This window comes from Pipra filicauda, unplaced genomic scaffold, assembly GCF_003945595.2.
Source record: "Pipra filicauda isolate LSUMZ 115617 unplaced genomic scaffold, ASM394559v2 scaffold3_size10097308_pilon, whole genome shotgun sequence".
Classification (NCBI taxonomy): domain Eukaryota; kingdom Metazoa; phylum Chordata; class Aves; order Passeriformes; family Pipridae; genus Pipra; species Pipra filicauda.
This window is the reverse complement of record NW_024104532.1, coordinates 9121507-9140548: the sequence shown is the minus strand read 5'-3', so window position 1 is coordinate 9140548 and position 19042 is coordinate 9121507. Positions and strand designations below refer to the sequence as shown.

General features: G+C 41.7%; 1 long non-coding RNA gene across 1 annotated transcript in view; it reads right to left on the bottom strand.

The window, feature by feature from the left end:
• LOC120324014 overlaps nucleotides 1-17359 on the bottom strand; it is a 54854-nt gene extending 37495 nt beyond the window's left edge. Inside the window, exon 1 of the long non-coding RNA XR_005565005.1 lies at nucleotides 17190-17359. This is a non-coding gene — a long non-coding RNA (uncharacterized LOC120324014). The remainder of the gene's footprint in view (nucleotides 1-17189) is intronic.
• Between the last annotated feature and the right edge of the window lie 1683 nt (nucleotides 17360-19042).

The following is a 19042-nucleotide window of genomic DNA, read 5'->3' as shown; positions in this document are numbered from 1 at the left end:
TCTCTTAGATCATTTTAATCCTCCTTCACGTCAAAAAAGTGAAGGAGGATTAAACATGAGCTCAAGTCACTGTAGTTGCTGCTTGAATGGAGAAAGCATCTCCCATCACTATCCTCTCCACTCCTGTGTTATTGATAATTATTTTCAGATTTAGAAACAATCCCTGTTTATTGACTTTGAAATAATTGCTGAATAAGTTAATCAGCAGCCAGGACAATGCTGACAGTGCAAAGGAAGTCAAGCACAATTGCTGCACCACCTTTTGTACCCTTGTCTTTATAAAGCCTTAGCCCTTAAAGCTGGAGATGCTATTTACTGCTGTGCCACGTAACAGCTGTGTTGGTGAGTTAGAATTTTCATGTAACGAAAATCCTAAACAGAACCAAAATAAAAGGACAATTGGAAAGCAGCTATCGAGCAATAAACTTCTCTTACTTCACTACAAAGGTCTTGAAAAGTTGTCCTTCCACTTGCTCACAAATCCAGATGCTCACATCTGCACAAGGCACACAAAAGCTGAGCCTGTGTGTGCAGATCAATTCAATACTGCACAACCTTTATCAGTGAGATGGTGAAATGTCTTTGCAGACCTGCCTGTGACACACTTCAGAAGCAGCTGAAATAGGTTTCTGGTTGCCAGCAGGCTTATCTTTTATCTTTTACCTCTGAATAACGTAGCAGAGACTCTATTACCTGCATTTTTTCATGGTGTGATCTTTTAGGGACAATTTTGGGCAGCAAAGATATAAAACAAATTCTTCTCTCTTTTTCATTCCTCTAAAATAAACACACTCTCTCCTGGGAGCTTATCTGGAAGCTTGAAATGGAGCTAATGCCTATCTCAGGAGAAAACCCAAACTGCACAACAAAATGCATGTACAGAAGGCTCTGAGCATCCTCACTCTGATGCATTATTCAAAGAATTGAAATGAAAAATCTGAAATCTTCCTCAAGCACCTGCACTGACAAATGCTGCACATGCATTGGTATCAACAGATCACACAGCTCTGCTTCAGGTGCACCATCAGAGGGATACATTTTTCTCTTCCTGCATGAAGGAGGGATTTCAGAGAGGGCTCCAAGCACAGCTGCTGCTGCACCTTGGCCAGCTCTGCCCTGTGTGAGAGCACCACTGCTGGGACCTCCCGGTGTCCCACAGCCCTCGGTGGGTCAGCAAAGTCTCAGAACATGATCCCTAAGGAGCAAACACTGACTGCATATTTAATGTTTCCAGTGGCTCATGGGAGTTCAGACCCTTTCACAAACTTCTGTCAGCATTTTGCTGTATTTTCACCATCCTACAGCCAGGACAAACTCATGGCTGATGCTCCACTTGAATGAGACAACACAGAGTGCTGGGTGGGAGACAACTTCCTTTCCTGGGAGGGTGCCTGGGGTATTTTTTCGGAGAGTTTTCTAACAATTAAATAAACTTCTTTCAAAAGTACATTAAGCCTGTAAGTACCCCTGAACCTGAATACAATGAAAAGCCAAACTTCAAAGTGTCCTTTCCATGTTTCAGAAATATTTAATTGGATATAAACAGTATAATTGATAGTATATATGTTTTTATTTCCAAGACTTGCAGAGATATTACAAAAGTGCAAAAGTTCAGCTGTGCCAAATCAAAATGCCGAACTCTGGACCATTTAATCAGTTAATTGATTTTCAATTTGCCCAATTTTGAGTTTCTTCTGTCTAAAGGAAGATGCAGTTCTGATTCTATTAGTTCACTATGCTGTAAATCAGAGAAAGAAGAAATAGAAAAGACCAGCAGGAGAAGGAAACATTATCAAGTTTGACAGGAATGTTCAATAAATTTTTTCCCAACATCCTGTTCAATATAATTTCAGTAATAAGAGTGAAATAAATTCTAGACATTTTGTTCTTTAAGTGAAATGTTACCATTTCATTTTTCTAAAAATGATTCAAACAGAAATGAAAGAATAGCTGCCAAAAGTTCTTCATTAACAAAGACCCCCTAAGGGAGGATAAAAAACCTACACATCCAAGCTCCTGGCATTTATTATCATAACTCCTGTCAAGAAAGGAACAAATTGTTCAGCTGTATTGCATAAGTTTTCAATACAGAATCCATAAAATTTAATTCATGGAATAAACCTCTTGGTAACTGCTTTCTAGTTAAGTAAAGCTGCTTTATTTCCAGATTAGTGATCTTGTTTTGGAGGTAATTACATTTTAAAATTATGCTTTTTCTCAATATTACTTTGAAATGTCTCTTTCTTGATAGATCAGTACATAGAACCAGGCTTCTCAGTTCTTCTGATAAAAACTTTGATCAATATTTAATTATTTTAGTTACTCTCAACTAAAAGGCCTCATATTCTAGAGTTTCATACCAACTTTCACTGAGGTTGTGATTCCTCTGAGCCTTTTGTTAACATCCCAAACACAACAAAACAGATTATCAGATTTTTCCTTTTAAGGCTATTTTTAACAAGAATTCTTCCTTGTCCTAAACTGCTGACAAAAAAATAAAATATAATAAAATAAAATGCTAAGCAGAAAATATATTGTTTATCAGAAATGCTGGATAGAACATACAAACACACTACCATCTGCAAAAACATCCTGCTAGAGCCCAAGGATACTGAAAGAGCAGACATCAGACAGGTCTGTAGGGCCAAAGAGCCTTGGTGTTCATGTAGGATCATGGAATGGCTCCTGGTCATTCCAGCTGAGAGACTGACCCCTCCTGGGGCTCTTCATCTTCACTGGAGATCGCTGCTCCTCACCCCCATGTCAAATATTGACAGAAAAAAAGAACCAGTTTGTGAACTTTAAAGTTGTGGTAATCACTGAAGAAATGTATAACTAGAGAAAACAGAGGGGTATTTGTCTTATTTGACTAAAAATCCAAACAGCCATCGAGGTCTCCAGTCCTGAGTGGAGATAATTCACATTTCCGGACATGCTGGAAAACCTGTGGAACACAAGATGTGACTTGAAATCTTATCTGGCTCCCACTGACTGCAGGGGTGGCTTTAACAAGAGTAGGGAAGGCTCCTTAAAGTCTCTCTTTTAAAACATGAATGCTCAGCCTACCCCTCCCAGGCTGAATAGAGCACTGTTACAACACTGCTTCGACAGCCTGTGGAGCTTTAGTGACTACACCGAGCAAGAAAAGGAGCTGTTAGCAAGGAGAAAAATCATTCAGCCCACTCTCCTTCTACTCCCTTTAAGTCCCAGGCCAAAAAAAAGCTGGCCAAGTACAGTCAGTGTGACATATGCTGATGGTGGGGGGCCACTGAGGGTCTCATGATGCAGTAATGGGAAGACAAAGAATCCAGCTCTTCTCACTCTGAGAATAAGACAGGTCATGTTTTCAAGACGGTTATGAAAGGACAGATTAGTTGAGAGCAAGCTGCAAAGAAATCTAGAAATCCCTTATTCAAGCAAAGGCCCTAATTATCTTGCCACGATCCCAGTTCTTGGGAAACAGGGACAAAAGTGCTGCTGAAGGCAGCATCAGGTGGTTTCTGCTTCCCAAAACTTAGTGCACCCCCGCAGAAATAGGAGCATAACTACAGAATACATGGGTCTTAGTCAGAATTAATCTACAGAATTAATTCAAGGAGGTTACCATTTCAAATGTGCTTTTTCATTAAAGATTTAAGCATTTCTTATTATTAAGCAGGACAGTAAGATCCAGTTTCTTTTTCCCAGCTCTCCAGTGCCATATGTGAGTAACACCAACCTCATAATTATCCCTTATTATTTGTTTTTGACCCTTTTCATGAACTCTTCTCTGCTTCTTTAGAAATTTCGTTTTAAAATTGCTGATCTCACCGGAAGCCTTGATGTTGCACCGTGTTCTCCTGTCCCAAATCTTTGCTTTGGCTCTCCAGTTCGCTCTCTAATGAAGATTTCAATCATGTCACTGTTTGCTTTGCTCTCAGCCCCTTTGACTGGCCGTGAGCGTGCTGAACTCCCTTAACCCCAGAGGAAGCAACTGTAAACCCGTCAGGGTTAATGGTCCACGGGCTGGTGGTTTCACTCCCTGCTCTCCCGAAGGCAGCAGGAGAGTCCTGCAGCCTGACCTTCCAGGGAGAGGGAGGGAAGGAGGAGGTCCGGCTGAGGGAGCCAGGCACGCTCCTGTGTTTTCAGTAAACACTGCCTGGAAAATGGTGCTGCTTTATAGCCCAGATTAGAGACTAAGATAGATAGCAGCTGGCTGGGATGGAGGAGCCCTCTGAGGGGAACTGCAGGGGAGGAATGTGCCAGGAATCAGGCAGAAGTTGCTGCAGAGAAATGCAAAGCAACGTTGGTTTTGCTGAAGGTTGTAGCAGGGGTAGAGAATTAAATTAATGACATCCTCTGCTGCCACCAAAGCTGTGCAGCTGCTCAGCCACTGCACAAACCTTCCTTACTGCTCTCCAGCTCAGCTGAGGGATCTGAGGCATCTGAGCCTCATTCACTGTAGACTCAGCTCCCTCTCTAAAAATTATTTGTGAGGGCTTACATGTTCTGGGGACTGCAGCTCGTCCAGGAGAGTCCAAATTACCACAGGCACTGTTAGGGGTGTGTTTAAAGCAGTTCCCAGCTGTTTGCTGTGAGGCTACACTGCTCAGAGTGTTGGAACTCGCTGGTTCAGAGCTTGCTGAAAAAGTCTGCACGTGATTACTCCTGTCACCACTGTGAAAAGAGCCCAACCCAAACCAATTTGTCTCCAGAAAAGAGCAATAGGAAAGACATTTCCAGGCAAGACACTGCAAAGCAGTGCAGGTTGTGCCTAAAGAGATGACCCAAGTGGAAGAGTGGGTGCCAATGGCACAAGCACAGGACATGTCCTCTTGGTGGAACATGATCCCAGGGCACCTGACCACTTGCTGCCTTGAACTCAGGTTTATTTTGGGAATTTGTTCATTTAAGTCACTTCCTTAGTTCATCATTTGCAAAATTAGATTGTGTTGTGTACGAATGCTGAGAGGATAAAACCAATTAATGATTCTGAGACATTCAACTGGAGTGGTGGTGCAGTGGGTCACCACTAAATCATGTCCCTAGGTGCCACACATCATTTAAGCCCATTTTATAACTACAGAAGAAGACTTTTCACTGAGGAAATAAAGTCTTCCAGATGGAATATTCTCTGTTTAATCCCTCAGATAACCAGTAAATTTATAACAGTTAAATTTATTACAGTTAAACGTTCAGTATGTTTTGTCAGGAGAGAAACGTGAATGTGAAGATTGTTTTGCCTGGTGTGAGAAGAAGGTTTTGGAAAGCATGCAGGACTAGCTGGGTAAATAGAATTGCTACATATGGAGCAGAAAAAATAATAATTTTCAGGATCCTTAGGCACATGTGGGTATAGGGAGTCACAGAGGATTATGATTTCCTTCTTTCTGAATTCATAAAGGCAAAGAAAGCTTTGTTCATGGATTGATTTTAAAGGAAATAGGCTGGAGGTTGCTCTAATCCTGCCAGGGGGACTCAGTACAAGAAGTCTCAGATTCCCACCTCTGGAGAGGCAGCAGTGAGACAGAGGGTGCAGCAGGTGGGGTCAGTGGGAGACACAGTGTCCAGAGGATGGATGGGGCAGGTCCTCAGCTGCTCGTGCTTTACCTGCAATCTGATCCCCTGGTTACACCCTGTATGTTCATGGCAGAGGGAGATCTAACAGCCCATCTCCCCAGCATTTCACTGCTTCATCCTGCTGCTTTTGCCAGAAAGCTTTTACCACTTCTTACATGAAATGCTGGAGTGTATCTGTATCTCTGAGATGTCTCATTTTCCATAATGCTCGTAGCTAACTGAAATATTAAATATATAAAGTGCCAACCTCTTATTATTTAAAGCCTAAATTAGGATAATTACCATAATTAAGACAAATGCTTTTTTCAGTCTATTATGTCTTAGCTTCTCCTGAAGGCAGATTCATTATCTACAGGCCAGCTTTTATCTAACAGTGAAAGCATTATTGAAATTGGTACCATTAAAGTTCATCGAGATATGAGCATCACCACTTACCTGAATATTACTGATTTCTCCACTGATTGTCTGGGTGAACAGATTTGGGCCTCATTAGAAAGATCAAGTATTAATTAAAAAGAAAAGGTGAGACAGCTCAGCCCACGGTGGGTGACACAGTAAAGCCATTCCAGCAGCACAAGCAGAATTTTAATTCCTGCTGTATTAAGTGCATATATATCTATTTAAATGCGTGTTTCTTTGATGGTTGCTTTTAGTTTTGGTTGGAGGAGGGCAAAATTCTACGATTCTGTGGAAATTGTACTGGAAACATTAAAAGAAAATTACAGAAATCATTAACACAGATTGAAAATGGTGAAAGCCATGAAGTCAAATCTCACTATGCTTCCAGTTTGGAATTTACTTATAAAAAAGAGGAACAAAAGAACATGCATAGACATTCTTTAACTAGCCAAGTGGGATGCTAATATGAGATTTACAGCACGAGCTTCCTCACTGACAGTATTCAAGCCCACCTTGAGATGCACTGAGGCCTGGCCTTGATGGCCACGGGTATGAGGGTACTTTGCTCATGTCTCTCAGCTTCCAAGATAAACAGAATTAATTCAAAGCATGAAGTTCTGATGGGCTGCCCTCTGAAGCAGAATAACCACAAGGACACACTGCATATCACCACTGGAGCTGCAGCACAAACCTCCACACCCAGAGCCACTGCTGGGGCTCACTTTGGAGTTACCAGCCCCCTGGAATACCTGCAGCCATCAGGACACAAAATTTCAGCCTTCTGAGAAAATAAAGTCCAGTTCAACTCTTCTTTTCGGTTGGTAGCTCATATCACAGTGTGCACTCATAAAAGCAGTGCTGTTTTATTAAAATATAATGTCAAATTTATGGGAGCAGCAATATAAACTTTATTGCATGTTTTATTGTTACCTAGCATTCCTTGCAATAAGGGCATCTCAGTCCCTCTTGTGCTTCTGGAAAGGATTGCTTTCCTGTAAGATCAGCCTGGCAATGAGCACACCCCAGGATGCCATTTTCCTTAATATAAGAAAGTCCTTTTTATGTTCCACTATGTGTTTTCTTCTTCATAAAAAGCCCAAGGGCCTGCTCAGAGGCCCAGGCAATGCACTGCAGGGAAAAAAGGGAGGTGTGGGGCAGAACATACCAGAGGATAGGGTGGAGTCACTGCATTGCCCCTGTCCCCACACACTTCCAAGACTCCCAGGTTCCCAGAGCACACATTTCTTGTGAACAATTCCCCATTCTTACCACCACTAAACCTTTTGAGCCTTCTCTGGCAAACCTGAGCCTTGGCCATCAGGTACTCAGAGAGGATCAACTCTGGCACCAAAACTGGCCTTCAGACTTTCAAAAAATTTCATCACCAGGCTAAAATTCAGGGTCTTTATTTGCTGTATTTTGCTGCAAGCTGAAAACCCAGACTCCACTCTTGCTGGCTGCCCACAGTCACAGTGGCTACCCACTGTCAAATCTGTCCTTACAAATTAGTTCTTATCAGAAGGCAGAAAGTTCAAGTGGGGTCTCTGTGATCTGGATATCTGGTTTCCATTTTTAGGAGTAAAAGCCATTAAAGTATCCTACCCTTATTTTCTTTTCCTCTTTGGTGAGTTTGTGGTATGCCAGGAATGCCAGCTGTTCATTTAATACCACTCATTACTGTATCTAGACCATATTTCTTTCACCTACCACGTGACTAAAAAGCTCTCTGGAAGCTGATAGTGCAGAGCAGAACCTTTCCATGGCAAATGGTGCTGTGCACAGAAGTGTTGGTTTTCTGCTACAAATGATCAATCTTTGTGGCAGTCACTTTGTTGGTCCACCTAGAATTATGGTTCACAGATTGTTCATTTCTGGGAACTGAAAGAGGTTTTTTAAGCAATATAAAGGTTCTCAGCTGTCCAAGGTAATTTCCCTGTCCTGGCTGCTGAGTAGCCAAAGCTCTATCACCTTTTCTAGAAGATCAGGAATGAGCATCTTTAATAAAACTCACTATACATGTAAAACTGGGTTTGACAGACTTTATCATAAATTACCTTAAATCTCTCTTATGTTTGTGCAAGAGTCCTTTACCCCAGCAGACAATTATTTGACTGTTCCTTTTCCACTGTGGACAACCAAAACACCAGCTCTCATGATTCCACTACTTATCCCAACAGGGTCTACTCAGCACAGCTGTTCAAACATTTGTTAAATCACTGCCCAGCAAATAACAATCTGGTGCAGAATGCCTGTTCCTCATTTCCACCTAACCATAGCAATACTTGACATGCACTAAAAAAACATATGCTGCATTCACAAAAAAAACCCCATTTCATCTTAATCAACAGCAGCCTGCAAGTCTCAGAGGATACTGGGAAGTTCCATAGGTAAGCAGTGTCTTAAAGGCTGTGAAAGATGAATAGATTCGTTCATCCTGAAACCTAATTCCTAAGAATGTGCATGCAGAAGTTCAAACAATCTGATTTTATACTTTGGTGCCAAAAGGCTGGGCCTGATTCTGAATCTATTAATTTATTTTCTATGTATTGTAGCAGAATCCACTATCCTTTAAAAATACATGGGATCTGTTGGGATGGACACTCAGCAAACAGAAAGAAGAATGCCCAGCACTAACACATTAATGTGAGCAAACAGAGGCGTGAAGTGACTCGATGAAAGAAAATCAACTACGGAGTCAGGGAGCAAAATTCAAATTTTCTGAATTAATTTGCAAGCCCCTGGACCCTTCTGGGTTCCCAAACATGTCCTGATCCCCTACAAAATCTTATTATTGCACCCTTAAAGTTTAGACAAGCGAATGAAAAGTTTGTCCTGATTACTGAGCTGTGAGTAAAGAAATACTTCCTTCCCTGCTTCTCTCCCTTTCCTACAGGGATCTTAGCAAGAACTTTATGAATTAAGCAAGAAAAGAGGTCACGTAACTTCCTGATGCCTATTTCTCTGCTCCTGCTCCAGGACTGCAGAGCCACACTATACCTCCTGGAATTTGCCAGGAGTGATGTAATGAGCAGCCAAGCCCACCCAGGGCTGAGGCTGCAAACACACAGGGAGCCTTCAAACAGTTTTAGACGAGCTGCTGCCTGGCAAAATATCAGAGCCCTGTTGCAATTCTGCACACAGGTGAAAGCTGGAGAATCCACACAGCTTATTCCCTTGCAAAGATGTGCTCAGTCTCATGGATAAGGAAGTGGTGCAGCCTGCTAGTGATCCAAGGAACAATGGGGGTGCCTTCAGCAGGCAGCACAGGACTGCAGCTCCCTTCTCAGGACTGCTCTGACTGCACACTCCGTGTCTTTGGAGAGTCCATCCCTGCTTGTTTCCCTCTTTAGAGAATTCCATCTTCTCCTTATAACCTTACTATCAACTGAAACTTCCAAATCTTTCCACCTTTCTGTCTCCCTCTCTGAGAAAAGCACAAAGCACTGTGTTCATGTTTTTTAACACTGGACAAGGCTGCATTTGCTACTTGCACCAAATGTATTTGTTTTCCTCAGTGGATCTCTCAGCTACCAGGGCTTGCAACCATCAAACAGCACCTCTCACTTAGGCAGGAATAAAATAATCAGCACCACTTCTAAAACAGGAAACTTATTTCCCATAACTCCCCTAAGCCCTTTCCTCTCAAAAAGTCTGTAACTCTCATGGCAGTCAGTTGTTTTACTTTAATGTGATGCATAGTGACATAAAACATGTCATATTAGGATTGGTGTAAACACAATAGTGTGTTCTTTGTGTTTTACTTGTTCTCACATGACATAGAAACCAAAATACAAATGTCATATTTTTTTTTAATCAAGCATTTGCAAAAAAAAAAAGCATACATCTTTCAAGAGAGCTTTTTTCCACTGTAGTATTCTGAACCATAGGATCTGTCTTATTTGTTCAGGACATGCCACTGAACACAGGGAGACCCCTCTTTTAAGTGAGGCTGTTTCATGGTGAAAGGGTTGGAGCAAAAAGCCTCTTGAGGTGTCATAAAATGTATTAAAATTAATATATTACAACCTAAAAAAACCATGCCCAGTGTTTAACACTGAGTTGCATATTTATTAATAAAGGTTGCTCTTCTATTAGATAAGACACTAATAAAGGAGATTTTACAGCTTGTTCTCTTTCAAACCTAGTTGGAAAACTAGGCCTCATTGGACTGCGAGATTACCCTGCAAAAATATACAGAGAGATAACTTTGGCTTGAAAAGCCAAACCCCACTCCAAGGAGATGGAACAAAAATGTTCATTATGAACTTCTGGGCCTTACCCTCCTGAGGCACCAGGCAAGAACTGCAAAGGGATTGGAGGGAGATTCCATTTGATCAGAATGAAGATTTAGGATTAAATTTTGGCCTTTGCTGCTAAATCTCAGGGAAATGTTAAATGATGTATAATGCCCTGTCCTGCATCAAGAGAGGCCCTATGAAATGTTTTACTGATCCCCGGGGGTTTAGGATGCAATCATCAAGCTCTCTGTTTCAGTGTTAAAATCAGATATTAAGAGTCTAGGGAAAAAGAAAGTTTAAGATCTTCAAGTAAAGGACTATGTTGAATCCTAATGGACTATTAATGGTCCAGTCCAAATGGAAAAATCACATGTGAGAGGAGAGTTTTCAGCAGCTTAATCAGGATTATGAATCCCAGTGAAGGAAAAAATAGTTTAAGTGTTACTGGACAGATGAATGATAGCAAACCATACCTGTATGAAAGTTCAATTTCTCAATGTTTAAGAGCTTTTTCATCTTGCTAATTGGGAACTCTAGCTCTCAAAATCTGCAAGAAAAGTAAATTACAAGAGAAGAATCCAGAAAGACTTCAGTCAGGCAAGCTGAGGAAGCCCAGGAATCCAGCGTAGCTGTTACGTAAACTTGGGTTCAACTTGGCTTCTGCAGCTTTAAATAGAATCTATAAACTAACAAACCCCCTAAAATCCAAAGGAGCTCAAATTATGTTTTTTAAATCAGCGTTTACTCTGTGTTCACTCTCTGGCTGCTTCACCACACCCACCTTCACCGGGGAAGTGCTGATGTCATGGGTGTTTTAAAGCCTTTCTCATAAAAAGACAACTTCTGTAAAATCCCTGTGGTTGAACCACGTTCCAAGACAGAAGGCAAAAGTCTAAAGCAAAGCATCAGCCCTCCTAAGCCAAGCACAATTCTCTCAGGTATCTGTGCTGTGTTTCCAGCCAGGCTGTGGGGAAGGTTTGAGCAAAGCTCTCTGCTACTTCCAGAAGGAAAGCACTTGTGCCCATCCTGCATCCGCCAGCCACAACCAGTGAGCCAAATGTCACAGGAGTTCCTTTGGGTTCTTTTATTTAGTTGAATTAGATATGGCTGTGGTGGCTTCTCCCATCATAATGTTCCACCTGGAGCTGAAGTATTCAGCATTCCCTGGACAGTGCTCCTTCAACTTGGACATAAAGTTACTGATTTTGCAGAATTTCTGATGAAAGCACAGTATTCCTGAAGCATAAGTTCCTGAAAATAGATATCACAACTGTTGTATACAACCCCTGAAATCATATATGAGACACTGTAAACACGGGTTTGAAACACAGTCATTCCTGAGAGATGGACACCACAAGGAAGTAGAATTCCTGGGTTAATGAGAGTTTTTTGGGAAGTAGATCTGCTACACCAGGAGCTCTGCCCAGAGCAAAACACCTCAGAGATGTGGAGGTGGTGAAGACATCACTGAACAGTCAGTGTGCCACCAACGGGAAGATTTCCCAAGCAGGCTCGAGGGAATAACCCGGTGAAAGCCTGAATGGCCTGGGTTTGTTTTGTGCCCTGAAAGAGCTGATTTTCAGGTAATAATAAGAGTATTTCACAGTGCTGAAAGAGGGCCGTGCCAATCAAATAATTGCTCCATTGTTCTGCTGATGCTTTCCAGTCCCTCTCCAGCACCGGCAGGTCCAGTCTGACAGTCCTTCATTGAAACGAGAGCACTTTGCCAGAGCACTTTGCTGTTTGGGGTTGTTTTGTTTCTTTTGTTGGTTCTTTTTCCTCTGTACTGGTTCTACCGAGGAGTGCTAAGGGGCCCTTCTCTTGAGGAGCACTGTAGAATATCTGTTTGTGAGAGTGGAGCCTGATATCAAAGAAGGGTTAATCTTGTAACTGGAAACATTTTTTAAGTAGCAGTGAATGTATGAATTTATTCTGTTTGGAACTCAGAGTATCTTTACTCCAAAAGTATGTTTCAAATTTTGACTACAGCGATTTAGACTATTTCAATAGGTTATGTACTATTTTATTTTTCAGTTAAAGTCCCCAAAAAAAGAATTTAAAATGTATTCTCTTTTCGCCCGTTGCTATGGATTTTAAGTGCTTAATGTATTGAAAATCCCACTTTGGCAAATTAGTTCCAGCTTTAGTTCAGAAAATGAAGAATGCAGCCACAGCACAGGACTAGCTTGATTTAGGCATAAGGAATCAAGTAGGATTTATTTAGCTATGAGCATAAAAGAATAGTCTTTTTAATGAAATAATTGGGTTTGTACCTGTAGCTAATGTTCTTGTAACAATCCTAATTAACCCACTGTTGAGTTTTAATAATTTGGTAATTTCAAAATGCTTCTGGAAGTGCAAGTATGCGAGGAAATAGGGGAGATGAGCTTCACACTAGGAGGGCAGACTGTTTATTGGATTTAAATGTGCAGGTGGGAAGACATAAACAAGCCAAACAAGGCTTTAGATACAGATACTTGTTGCTGTATTTTTCCTTTTAATATTTACTTTCTGTTTATGCTACTTTCCCTCAGAAGAAGTCACAGCATTTTTCAAGTATCAAAATTAATTTTAAAATTCTGTTTCTAGGACTGGATTCCCACATGAACACATTCCAGAGACCTCCAACACAGTTGCTACAAATAGCACTGCAGAGGCAAAAATGTAACTGTGTAGAACTGGTGTTTTTGAGCATTTAGGCTGTTCTCTCTCACTGGAATTTACTGTGACTAAATTCTTTTGAACTGTTTCAAAATTATAAACCATAGAATATAATATTTACCTGTGAAAATACAAGAAGATTAGACATGGCCCCTTTTAAGAGCAGAGTGCCATCCATGACCTCTTGCAGCTTTTTATAGAGCTATTTATTCAGTTTACAGTGTGTATTTTGAGTGTATACACAGCATAAGAATTAGATCTCTTGCGTGATACAACTTTGTTCTGAGGATTAAGGGAATGTGATACTGGAAGTTCTCTATGAACTGTCTGAGAAGGTTTTCCCTAAAAGCTTTTTTTGGGGGGGGAACTAAACAGAAAAATGGGTAAATGCAGTTTGGGTGTCAGCAAAGACCAAGTCTATATAGCCTTTTATATTTCAAAATCTCTATTTATCTAGAAGCTTTATTTCTCAGCCTCTAGTTTGCATGTCTTTGACAACCCTCATTCACAGCATATGCAAATACTGAATGTGTTACTGTTAGAAGTAACATGAGATGATTTATTATTCATTTAATCAGATGAATCTGCTAATTCCAGATGCCAGTAGTTTTGAATTCTATCAATATTTGCATTACCAGTAACTGGGAGTCAGCTGAGCACGGAGTTAGTTTAGATTTATGGAGGGCTATTAGAGGGGGTTTAGTATTTTGCATATTTAATGTGGGCTCCTTTAGGATATCTAAGGACACTGCTGAATTTCTGCTTTTCCCTTGATCACTTTTGGCCACTGCTGGAGGCAGGACACTGAGCTGGATGTGCCACCAGCCTGACCCCATGTAGCTTATTACATATTCTACATGTATTTCATGTATAAAGAGCAGACAAGGTATTTACACCTTGCATTACCAGGACTCTGCTTCACACTGAATATCCTCCATTCTCCAAACCAGGACTGTAGTTACACAAGAATTGTTAAGCAGCTAAATTAGTTGAAAGTATGGGCTGAATCACTGTTGCATCTCCAAGCACAGCACTTTTACGTTGGCTTAGAAATATCTTCTACTTATTTTTCTGAACTTCTACTTATTTTTTGATAAATTCACGGAAGCATGAAGCAGTTGTGGCCAAGCCAGTGCCAAAACAAGCCAGAGCAGCAGGAGTGAGCCCAAGGAGCTGCAGAGCTGTGGCAGAGCTCAGAGTGATGCTGGTGGCAGCACAGCCCCAACCTGGGATCAGCTACACCCCTGAATGCCCCACTGCATTCCCATAAACACTCTTTGTGCTCTTTCCACTAACAGCACATTTTCAAGTTGAAAACCATGAACACACATCCTTGGAACATTCAGTTTTGGGAATTGGGAAAGTGTGTTCATCTCCTCTGGCTCCTTTTTTCTCCATGTTCTTCCTTAATAAGGCCTCAGCATTTCACAGCCACTGAAGAATCCAAGGAATGCCATTAACCAAGATACCACCCTGCTAATTAAAACTAAATACTTGTTCTGAAAGAATTCCATAGGAAATCTCAAGTCTTACACACAGAAACTCCTTTTAAAGCCAAAATATTAAAGCTTTGTGCTTTCCAGGTGATGTCTCAACCTTTTTTTTTTTTTTGCCTTTGCACTCTTTCCCAATAATTATTCCATCACAATCATAAGACTGTATCATTATTCTTTTAGTGCTTATAAACTCCAGTTTTCAAGTTTTAATCTCAAGAGCTTGTTCACTTTTAGAGTGTGGTTGTACTTGCCTTTATCACAGGGGAGAGAAAAGGAGAAAAGGAAGAAGAGAAGAAAGGATTAAAACATGGTGGATTAAATAGATTGCTGAAATTTATGCTCACTTGGGACAAGGAAAGATATGTTAGTGGCTGAAAAAGGAGGAAAAACCATCAAGATTAGCCCCCCATCTTCATCTAATTGAAAAGCACATATTTTCTATAATTTTACATTTTTCTGAACAGACAAAAACTACAGCTCAGGTTTGTTCTCTGTGAGTTGTCACACATAAAGACTTCTTCATGAAGAAATCTGTTTAGAACCCCAGGAGTGGCAGGAAATCAAAAAGGCCTTTTGGCTACCAGCAGTGAAAATACTGCTGCATTCACCCTGAGAAACAAATGTAGGCCCAACATCTACACGTAAATATTTCAGGAACCCTGCAAATCTAAGCCACTGTTAATGGTAGAAGGAAAAACTTATTATATATGTCATAAAACTCCACTTCCCCCAATACAAAAGACCCAAACAGCTCAGAAGTCGAGCACAACTTGCCCAGATACATCTGTTTTTCCTCCCTTCCATCACAGACAGACGTAACTTCAAGCAGTCCAGCTGAAGGCAACCCCACAAGATCAAGCAGATTTCTTGCACTGCCTTTCAGTGTACCTCTGTGCTTTTGGACAGCAGTGTCTTGTTCTCTCCATTATAATTCTGCCAAATGTGCCATGTCACTTCCAATGAACATGCACATTCTACTTTCCCTCATATCCTCACCCCAATGAGATTAAACTATTACCATCATTAACCACTTTATGAAATACTGCATTTGTATCCTGCAGTCCTATATTGAGACTTGTATTATTGCTTATAAACACAACGCACACATTTTATGGCTATCTGAATATATTTCTCTGAAAAGGAAAATAAATTGATAAATACAGTCATATTTGATTTCTCCAGTCCTGTGGATTGCCACAGAAGGTCCAGCTCTCAAGGCTTCTCCAAACTTGTTTAACTTTAAGACTTTACAGAAGGAGTCTGTGAAATAACTAAGCCTGGAGCTCAGAAACGGCATCTCATTTCACAAATGTTTGAAATGCTCTCATTTAACACTTTTTGAAATGAAATAGTGAAGGCTTTCAGGTCTGCAACATCTTGTCCTAATTTGCAATGCAAAGTTTTACAAAAAGCTTAATGGAATTAAAGCCTTTTTTTTTTTTTTAATCCAGAGAATCATCCTTCGAGGCTCTCAGAGGCTGGCCCTGGCATCAAAAAAGGAGGCTGAAACACTTAATTTATGTTAAATACCACATCAGGGCAGTTTAAGACAGAGGAAACTTGGTGCTCATCACCTCAGTAGAAAAAGGTTTGCAGCACTGCCCTTACAGAGACACTGGCACCATCCTTCCTGTGTAACAAATCGCTTTCCTTTGTGGGAACACGGCTTTTCAGAAGATGTGCATTCGGTTTTTTTGCATCAAAATGAGAAATGTCTAGAGTACTGTTACGCCTTTTTAGTAGATATATTAAGATTTAATCATACAGCTGAGATAATGACTTCTTTGCTTGCTAGTGATTAATGTTGAAACAGAAAAAGAGAGAGAAGTATGGCTTAAGATTCTTTTGCCTGTATTGTCAAATACAGAACTCTGCTGATCTGTTACCTCAGTGACACTACTGCAAAATACAAGGAATTTCTGTTGTTCTTGTTGGTTGTTTGGTTTTTTGGGGGGAGGGCTTTTTTTTTGTTGTTTTTGTTTTGTTTCGGTTTTGTTTGTTTGGGTGGGGGTTTTTGTGTGTGTGTGGGGGGTGTTAATTGTTTTTTTTGGGTCACCAAGTTTTCAAAATATCTGGCTTGTGCAGACTGAGACCACTGAGATTCCCGTACAACAAGGGTTAGGATTTATATATATATATATGTATATATATATGTATATGTATGTATATACATAGGCACTGAGATTCCACATATAACAAGGGTTTGGATTATGAATTTCAATTTAATTTCTGGTTTCTCAGCTTCGAGAGCTGCCTGTGCTATGAAGCTATTTGGTACCATCACAAGATTTTCAATCCAAATTCAAACCTGGAGCTCTGAAAAGCAGAGCTACGCACTTTTGTTTAAGAAGAATGTAAAATCCTGCGCCTGAAAAGCATCGCTCGACTCCCCCTAAACTCCCCCAGAGCAAAGCCCCCCCGCTTTCGCTCGCTCTGTGAAAGTGAACGGTGAATAATTCAAACGTTTCATTAATTTTGTAGGAACGGGATAATGTTAAACTGGTACAAGTCTACAGCCTGAAGCGCCCGGTGCGTGGGTGCACCACTGAAGGCTCGGCTGAGGTTGGGATTCACCTCGGGGGAAGCTTCCCGATCCCAGCGGAGGGTTTGGGAGGGGAGCAAGGACAGGGGAGGGAGACTCCCACACCTGCCAGGGAATACCCGCACTGGAAGGCGGAGGCAGCTCGGGGGTACCCAGAACGATCTGCCCAGCGCTGTGCCAGCGGAACGAGCATCTTTGTCCTTCCCCCCTGCGGGAACCGCCACGCTCGATAACCGGGCCATGGGCTGGGTGTGAGCAGCGGCACCCCGGCGAGGGGCAGGGCTGGCTCTGTACCTCGGCACACGCAGCGAATGCCTTCGCTCCTGCTTCCTAACGGGGAACGGGCGGCTCTGGGGGTCCCGGGCGGCTCTGGGGGTCCCGGGCGGCTCCTCAGCCCGCGGGCAGGGACGGGCCGGGAAGGCGGGAAGCGCTGAGGGGGCTCGGAGGGAAGCGCTGAGGGGGAAGCGCTGAGGGGGAAGCGCTGAGGGGGAAGCGCTGAGGGGGAAGCGCTGAGGGGGAAGCGCTGAGGGGGAAGCGCTGAGGGGGAAGCGCTGAGGGCGCGGCCGGGCCGATGGCGGCTCTGGGGGCACCGGCGGCCCCTCAGCCTCGGTGTCCCCGCTGGTCTCACCCCTCCTGCGGCTGCAGGAGCCGCCAGTGCCGGCCCCGGGCGGGGGACACACACCAGGGAACGTCCCCGGCTCAGGGACTGACAGGCACTGCCGGCTCTTGGTCTGGCTTTGCTCTGAAACTGCAGCGGCAGAGATACCAGAACCCTCCTGCAAATCTGTTCTAGGTGTTGGCTGCTCTTGCTGTGTTATGTATGTATACACACACACACACATATATGTATATATATCAGTGTCAGCTCTTGGTCTGACTTTGTTTTGAAATTACAGTGGCAGAGATACCAGAACCTTCCTGAAAATCTATTCTAGACTTTGGCTACTGTTGTTAATCTCTCTCTCTATATATATCTATATATGTGTGTGTGTTTGTATGTATACACACACACACATATATATATACATATCTATCTATCTATCTATCTATCTATCTATCTATCTATCTCAGGTCTCGGTCTGATTTTGCTTTAAAATTACAGTGACAGAAATACCAGAACCTTCCTGCAAATCTATTCTAGGTGTTTGCTACTCCTCTTATTTGATGTATGTATGTATATATGTATCTATCTATATATATGTATACACACACACACACACACATGTGTATAAATATATATATCAGCTCTTGGTCTGACTTTTCTTTGAAACTGCAGTGACGAAGATACCAGAACCTTCCTGAAAATCTATTCTAAGTGTTTGTTACTCTTATTACTTACATATAAAAATAAATAAATAAATCTATATTTATACGTATATTTGTATATATACACACATATACATATATATATATATGAGAGGAGACACAGATGATTTATTTGGAGAGTTCAGCCTCTGAAGAACAGCGCCTGAAGACTGTGTTCCAGGTGAGACCTTACCTTTGTGCCCTCATTTCCACCTCCAAACTCACAAGGTTTGAAGTCTGTCCCCACAGCCCCTGCGGTCCCACAGCCCTCTCTGGGCACTCACTGCTGTGCTGTTGTGATGGTGATGGTGCCCTGCCGAGGAGAAGGCAGTTAGACTGGTTTGGCATGACTTTTTATCTTGACAAATTCAGGTTAGCTGTGACTTACACCTTAAAGTTCCTTGTCATAACCTACAATGACATGTGTCAGGTTTTTTATTAATTTACTGATTCATCTTAGTACAACCTAAGCAGCTCTTTTATAGTTTCTCATATTTGATCTTCACGTTTTCTACTGAGAAAAAAATTACCAAGCTTTTGATCACAAAACATAACCAAAGACCAGATTGGTAGGCTTTGAACAAGAGAACCTCTTTCAGGGAGCTCAATGTCTTTCTACTGCCATTGACACAGTTGTCCCATTCATAAACACACACTTGTCCCTTTCATAAGTACACATTTGCCCATTTCATAAACACACACTTGTCCAATTCATAAACACACACTTGTCCATTTCATAAATACACATTTGCCCAATTCGTAAATAAACACCCGCCGATTTTGTTACATCCTGTTCTTCAGCACAACTTCAGCAGCTGTAAGGCCACTTTGCTGTAGTAGAA